Source organism: Ailuropoda melanoleuca, chromosome 12, assembly GCF_002007445.2.
Source record: "Ailuropoda melanoleuca isolate Jingjing chromosome 12, ASM200744v2, whole genome shotgun sequence".
Classification (NCBI taxonomy): Eukaryota; Metazoa; Chordata; class Mammalia; order Carnivora; family Ursidae; genus Ailuropoda; species Ailuropoda melanoleuca.
Window position 1 is genome coordinate 33,880,513 of NC_048229.1, and position 8,181 is coordinate 33,888,693.

The window sequence follows — 8,181 nt, forward strand, 5'->3', positions numbered from 1 at the left end:
TTGTGGGGGGGACGGGAGGCGGGGTTTAGGCGCCGGGGGTCCCCACCCCTGCGGCTTTGGGCCTCTCTCAGTCGCTGCCTCAGTGTTTTGGTCTCTCTGGCTGTTTGTGTCTCTCTCTGTGTCTCTGAGTCTCTGACTCTCGGGTTTGGCTAGGTGGCTTCTGGGTTTCTCTATCTCTGTCTCTCTTGTCTTTTTGTCTCTCACTATCCCTCTGGTCTCGAGTGCTGTCTGCCCTTTGCCTCTCCCCTAGGAGAGGGATTCCGGGAGGCCCTGGGCTCACTAGGATGCGGGTTCGAGTCCCGTCTCCCACTTACTTCCTCGCCGGGTGACCTTGGCCAGGCACTTCCCTTCGCTGAGCCGTTTCCTCCTTTGCGGGAGGAAAAAAGACGCACCCAGGTCAGGGATTGCCCTCGGCAGGCGCCCAGGCACACTATCTCTGCCTGCCCTGTCGCCATCTCTGCCTCCTCCAGGTGTCCCACTGTGGGTCTGAACTTGGCTGGGGCTGGGGTGCGGTGGGGAAGTGCCCAGAGAAACACTGAATGTGTCTGTCCCTGAGGGATCCCTACACCCAGCTCGAGCTTCTGGGCGAAGAGATCGAGAGACCAAGGGAAAGAGAGACAGTGAGCAAGAGACGCGGAGACAAAAACCAGAGTCCCGGCGACCACATCCCGGGCTGGGGTGGGGGTGGAGGTGGGGGTGGCAGTCTGGCTACCCCTTCTCCCCCACACTCCCTCCCCTCCGGGCGGGGTTGGTGGGTGGGGAACAGGCCGGGCGGGTTGGGGGCATGACTCAGAGGCAGGCTGGAGCTGGTGGGCGGGGAGGGGCAGAGGCGGGCCTTTTCCGGGTCCCCTCCCCTGCCGCCCTTCTCTCCGCCCCGGGGAGGGGCCCCGCCGGCGCGGGGCTTTCCCGGATTTCCCTTGAGGCGGGGCCGTCGCTGGGGTTGAGTCCGGGTCACTGAGTTACGGGAGGCCAAGGGGGAGGCTTTGGCGATCAAGCTGTTGGTGGCGCACAGAATGGGGGCTGCACCCCAGATCTGTCCAGGAGCCACGCCGGTCCTCCTGGTTCTCTTTGTTTCTCCCCCTGTCTCTGCAACCCTGTCCCTCCATCCATCCCTGGCCTCCCTCTCCCCGTCTCCGGCCCCGCCTCCTCTCTCTTTTTGTCTCCCAATCTCTGTCTGTGTCTCTGTCTCCCTCGCAGCGTCTGTCTGGGACCCTGAAAGTCGGTGTGGGGCTCCAGTCCCCAGGAAGGGACTTTGCCCTCGACTCCGGCCCCACCCCTGTGGATCGTTAACCAGGGATGTGAGGGCGGCTGTGGGCAGAGAAAGGCCTCACCCTTTCCCCCTCTCTCCTTTCTGCCTCTGTCTGGGTCCCCCCCAAGCCCTCCTTAGCCACTGTAATAGGGAAAGGTTTAGGGTCAAGGCCTGGGCCCAAATCCCACTTCCGCCTCTCACTCCCTGTGGGACCTCAGACAAGTCCTTTGTCTTGAGACTCAGTTTGGTCTCCTGGTAAATGGGGCCAGTGTCATCCCCTGCCTCCCCATGTTGAGGGAGCTTCAAGTGAAGGAATTAGGTTGGAAAGTTTGGGTGCTGCTGTTCTCATCCACAAAGTCCTCGCCTGTGGGGACTCTCGGACAGCACCCGGGTCCTATATGGAGCATGGCCCCAATGCACAAAAGGGGAAGCTGAGCCTCAGAGGGGCGGGGCTTGTCAAGGTGGTGACCCTAGGAGGTAGGGTTGGAAGGACACCCAAGTTCCTCTTACTCCCTGTCTCCCTGTAGCAGGTGGAGCAATGGCTTTGGGTCTAGGCAGGACTGGGGGTGGGGGGACGGTATCTGCACTTGGCCCAGAGGGGGTTTGGAAGGGCTGAGAGAGAGAGAGAAAGAGTGCTGGGAGTTCTTAGTCTGAGGCTGGATGAGGGATAAAGTCTGAGGGAGGAGGCTCTGAAGGAGGAAGACAGGTCTGAGAGAAGTAAATGGTCAAGGGAGGGGGAGAAGGGAGAGACAAAAGATTGGAGGGAGGAGGTGAGAGGCTGAGGGAGAGGATGAATGTCTGACGGAGGGGGGTCTGAGAGAGGGGAAAGAGGTCTGAAGGAGGCGACACTGTCTGAGGAAGTCTGAGAAAGACCAAGTGAGGAGCGCCGCTCTGAGGGAGGAGGAGAGAGTTGGGGTGGGGGAGGAGATTTGAGGGTGAAGACCTGAGGGTCTGAAGATGGAAAACATGGTCTGAGGGAGGAGGAGCAGTGAAGAGGGCCTCCTTGGGGGCAGAAGGAAGAGAGGCGTGCTTGGGACCAAGCAGGGACTGAGGGAAGGGAAGAGAAGGGAGGCCTGGAGTCAGCCCCGCCCTGCAGCTGTCTAATTTCCCAGAATCTTCTACGGCTCAGGAAAGTCCCAGCTCCCACAACCGCCTCCCTCCAGTGTCGGGAATGGAGGATGCGGAACCAGGATGGCTGCCCCCTCCTTTCCCCCCTGACTCCCTGTGCCCCAGGCGGGGAGAATTAGGGTCTCCCCTCTCGGGGCTTGAGCTCTGGAGGCCCCCTGCTGGCAGGGGCAGCCCCTGGATGAGTCCCAGAAACTTCCCAGAGAGAGCCCGGAAGTCCTACATCGTGTCTAACCACTTTCCCTCACGCAGGCCGCCCTTTGTATCTGTCCAAATCTCCAGCTTCCTACTGCTTCTTCCCTTCTCATCCTCCCCCACATCCTCCTGGGGAAGGAAGGACCAAGACCGTACCTGGTCAAGGTCCTGAGAGGGAAGGAAGGCCCAGCTAGAGGGCTGTGGGCCTGGGGCATCTTCCTTGATCTTGGGGGCCTTCCGGGGGGGAGAATCGTGCCTGGCAGACCCTACGTTCCCATCAGCTTAATTCCTGGGCCTTTTTCTGCCCCAATTTTTGCTCCCAGCCGAGGCCCGGGTGCAAGTCCTATCTTCTATCTTCATTGGCGTGTGACCTCCGCCCGTGCTCTTACTTAACCTCACGGGGCCTCAGCGTCCTTATCCATAAAACAGACTAAATCAAGAAACGAATGCTTCCACCCCGCAGGGCCTGATGTATGGAAGTGCTGGATGCCATGTGGCCGCAATTATTATTAGTCTTATTATAACCGTAGGAACAATGATAATTATTATTATCAATTAATCACAGAGTCTCAACAGCTGGACCCATTTCATTGAGGAAATTAGGATTCCCTGTGCTGGGCTTGGAGACATGGGTTTGGGGCCCAGCTCTGTCATGTGTTAGCTGTGTGGCCTTGGATAGGTGGCTTTCTCTTTCTGTGCCTTTGTGTGACTTTATGGTTGGGGGTAATAACAGCACCTGCCTCACAGGATTGCTGAGCCGGCTGAGACCCAGTGTTCAGAAGGAACGCGAGAACGCGTGATGGCCGTTATTGTCCCCATATTGCCGGCCTTAAGTCCTCAGGCCAGGCCTTCCTTGTCACCCCTCTCCATCCAGAGGTGAGACGAGATGGGCCCATTCACTTCGGGCTGAGCTCCCACTGGGAACTAGCCCACTCAATTCTCTTGACATCTTGCAAGGAAATCCAACAAAAAGCCCCGTTTTACAGAGAAAGAAGCAAGTACCGAGGAGGGAAGTCACTGCCCCAGGGTCATATGGCAAGGGACGGAGTGGAGGGAGGATCGAGATTTTCTGCCAAGTGTCTGTGTCCCTGGCACCCTGATTGCTGCACCTGCTGACCTGGGAGGGGCCGCTGGTCCCAGAGGCCGCAGTTAGAGACCTCTCCTCTCTAACTCCAGGTCCCCCCCTCCCTTCCTGGGCGGGAAGGGTGTAGAAGGGGAAACGTAGACACAAAAAGGCAAAATTGTGGTGGGAGATTTGTGGGGTCTACAGTCTCTCTGCAAGGTTCCTCTGCTACCAACAAGCACAGGGAGGGAGGTCGAGCTGATGGAGGGAAGGTCACATTGCGGCAGGAAGGTACAGATTTCCATTCAAGAGAGCTTCGGGGAGAGCAAGCAAATTTACAGGCAGAGGAACACAGACAGGAGCCTGGAGCTGGGGGGCCCTGGCCAAGGTCACACAGCTTTGGGTCTGCAGATGGCTTTGCTCCCAGAGGCTGCCCCTACCCCCACCCCCTGAGGTGAATGCAGGCCAGCTTCCTGCAGCATGCCCTGTACCTCCTGGTTCCTCCCCACCCTAGGGCCTTGGCAGCTTCTGGAAGCCCTGGCACCGGGCAGGATCAGCCCATCTGGGGCCACCGCCAAGACTTAATCTTCCCCTTTCTCCCTCTTGCTGGGTCTGCACGCACGACGCTGAGTCAGAGGATTGCAACATCTCTCCTCAGGCTCTGAGACCAGACACCCTCTGCCCCGTGCACTGCCTTCATCAGACGGAGGTGATGTGGTGGGAGAGATCTGTGGCTGTTGGCATCTGCCCTGGGTTGGCGGGGGGAGGGGATGGGGTTTGCGGAAGGTCAGAGGGGTTCCAGGGAGCTGATGGTAGACAGATGGTAGGCAGTGTCATGCTGGGCCTCAGCGTCCCTATCTGTCAATGGGGGCTCACTGTCTCATTGGGTTCGAATCCAAGCTCTGCCACTGCCAGCTGTGTGACCCTGGGCAAATGACTTAGCCTCTCTGAGCCTCAGTGTCCTCATCTATAAAACGGGGACAAAACAGTGAATCCTTACGAGGTTGTGAGGGTTGCAGGAGTTAACGCACATCCATCTGCTCAAGCTGGCAAGGAGCTAAGTTCTCAGTAAATGGGAGGTATCATTTTTCCATGATTGCTATTATTAATATAGGTGTGGGAGAGGGTGCCACAGAGACACGCTGCTTGGATTCAAGAGAAGACTTGTGGCTTGGCTGCCAGGCGTGCAGATGGCTGGCTGACAGCCTCTCACAATTGGCTCCTTCAAGTTCCACCTCGGCTTGCCAGTCGGGGACACCGCCTCCTGGGCAGCCTCTGGCCATTGTCAGAGCCAGGCGAGGTAGGGGGTTCTGGCCATCACTGCCTACTGTGGGGTTCCTCTAACGGGCAGTCTTTGCGGCAGGGGCTCCCCCTTGGGCTGACGTGGTGGCCTGATGGTTCCCTCCCCCCTACCCAATCCCGCCTCCCCACTTCCCTTCCTCACGGATGGCTCTCCATAACTTTTTGCTCTCTGGCCTCTAAGCCTCTGCTTTCTGGTGGACCAGATCCGTGAGGATGGACTTTGGGAGTCAGACAGTCTGAGGGAGGGTGTTGTCTCTGCCTGCGTGGCTTCGGAGCAGCATCTGATCTCTGAGCCTCAGTTTCCCCCTCTGAGTCAGGCGAAGAGTAACGTGGTGGCTGAGAGGCTCCCTGTGAGTCAGCAGGAAAGCCTTTGGCGCCCTTACCTGCCACGGATACGTCATACTCATCCATCGGGAGGGAGACACATCTGGGTCTACCTTCCACTCTGCCAGTTTCCGGCTAGGGGGCCTGGGGCAAGTCTGTGCCGTCTGAGCCTGGTCTGGAACGGGGGGACGGACCTCGTCCTTCCCAGAGTAGGTCACCGGCGGGGTCAGGTGTGGAAAGCCCCGGGCAAGGCTGGTACACGGGAAGCTCAAGAGCCAGGTGGAGTCGTTACTGTGAGAGCTTCGAGGGGCTGCCGGGCAGCCATGTCTGACCCCCGGGGGGCCCCGGTCTTGGGCTGACCGATGAAGGGAAGTCCCAGGGCTGGGGAACCGTGTTGTCCTCCTGCAGAAGCTCCCCGATTTAGGGTACACCACAGAAGTGGGGGGGAAGCCCTCATTGGGTGGGCAAGGGAGGAGGGACGATGTACAAGAAAGAAGGCTGCCTCCTTCATCAAGCCAGAGCTCACCAAGGGTGGGAGGAAGACCTCCACGATTGGACTGGGAGGTGCCTGAGGTGGGACACATTCCCTATCAGTGTAGGAGTTCACGGTGCATTTGAGCTGCCTTCTTTCTCCGCGTCAGATCAGGATCTCCCTGACAAGGAGGGTGTGACATCTCTACTGATTAGATTAAGAGTGAGTGATGCCTCTCTTATCAGACCCAGAACTCTCCCTGGGTAGGTGGCTGGGGGATGCGTCTCGTTAGACTGGGAGTTCCCTGGAGACGAGGAGGCATGTTGCCCTCCTCTGTCGGGGACAGTGGTTCTCAATGGAGGGGAGCCATTTTGCCCCCTTCCAGGGGACATTCAGATGAATATCAGACTAGACTAGAGCTTCTTGAAGATAGTGGGCATGCCTCCACCATCATACCAGAGTTCCCTGAGAGGGAGTCTGGCTCCTGCCTCCTCCATCAGACTATCTCACTCAGTTGCATAGCTTGAATTGGGCATTGTACCGGGAGCGCTGTGAGGGTGAGATTAATCTTGTCCCCATTATTAAAAATGAGGTATGAATTCATACCTCCCCTGCGAGGGAGCTGTTGTCTGCCTGCTAGAGACTTGAGGTGGGGAAGTATCTCTCTCCCACCAGCCTAGCCACTCCCGGAGATGGGACAAGCCTTCCCCAATGAACTTGGAGCGCTCCACCACCTTTCCAGTCCCACTCCCCAGGGCACAGTGCGGAGCCCACCCCGGAGGAAGGGACAGCACCCTCCCTGAAAAGCCAGCCTTTTTCCTGGAAGTTGGCATCTCCCCAGTCTGAGACCACAACCACCCCTGCGGCCACCAGGGCCTAAAAATACAGATGCAAAAGTTCCCTGGGCTCCTGGGAAAGCCGAGGTCACGCCAGACTCTTCCTCATTTGAGCCAGGGCTGCGGCGGACTCACATCCCCTGTCCCCAGCCATCGTCCATCCCAGTGGGGGCCACCCCTGCCCTCCCACAACTTCCTGGGAGATTGAGGACCAGGGGTGTGTGTCTCTGGCACCCCACTTTGTGGAATGGGGTCACCAGTCGGCAGCAAACCCTAGCACCGCCGCCCCTCAGCCCCGCACCCCTGGGCAGGCTGTTTGCACGTCTGAAAAGCGTGGGGCTGGCAGCAGGCATTGGTGAGAATGTACTCACGGGCACCTCGCTCTGGCTGGTGAGACACGGGATAACCGGGGGCTCCCGTGGCCGTGCCCTGCAGACGCGGGTGCGGGTGGTGGTGGCTTGTGGTGTCTACTTTGGACATCACCCACCTCGGAACTTGTCGCTCTGGCCTCCTGTGGTTACACATCGTCACAGTACATTTGCTCACTTCTGGGAAAATCAAATCGTATTGTGTGTTTCAGATCCCGATTCTCCTCTCGTGGCTTCTCGCTGCCCCTTCCTGCCTCGGGGCTCAGGAATCTTGCCCCCAGAACCAAGTCATCTGAGGACGAGAAAGATGTGGAATTGCAGAATTTAAAAAAAAATTATGTATTTTCAAGTGATGAGATATAAGGGGGGCATTGCATAAAATAATAATGTTCCATTTCACGACCCATTATAAAGGGAACAGTTAGTTGTGGTCAGAAATGGTTTTGCCGGTTCCTTAGAAGCCCCTTCGTGCCTCTTCCAAATCACAACACTTGCCCTCCTCTCCAAGTAGCCCGTACATTCTTTTATAGTTTTATGGCTTTTTAAAATACTTTTGGCTGCCTATGAATACACAATTGGCCACTACAGTTTTGCGTTTTTAGTAAAGGGATCTCACCGTGCAAGGTGTGGCTCTTTGCACTCAATTGTATCCCCGTGAGGTGTGTGCGTATTTTTGCGTCTATGGGAATGCCTTCGTTTGCGTGGCTGTTGACTATTTTTCTTGCAAGATATATCGCAGTTTGTCAACTCATTCTCCTGTTGATGGGCGCATGCGTGATTTTGACACGTGAGTGACTCTTTTGATGAGGCCAGTGAGCACCCGTTTTTCTGCATTCCCCAAGAGCGGAGTTGTCAGAGGCTGGGGCAGACGATGGGTCTACGTCCAGCGGTGCAAGTTATGGCCAGTTTTCCCCTGTGATTGCACCATTAAAAAAAAAAGATTTTATTTATTTATTTATTCAGAGAGGGAGAGAGAGCATGAGCAAAGGGAGCAGCAGGCCGAGGGAGAAGCAGGCTCCCTGCTGAGCAAGGAGCCCAGAGTGGGACTGGATCCCAGGACTCTGGGATCATGACCCAGCCGAAGGCGGATGCTTCACTGACTGAACCACCCAGGCGTCCCGACTACACCAAGTTTTACTCCCATTTCCAATGTCTGCTGCGGGTTCTAATTGCCCCGTATGCTTGCCAGCCCTAGTTCTGGTCAGACTTTTAAAATATGAGTCACCCTGCATGCATGCCTGTGTGTG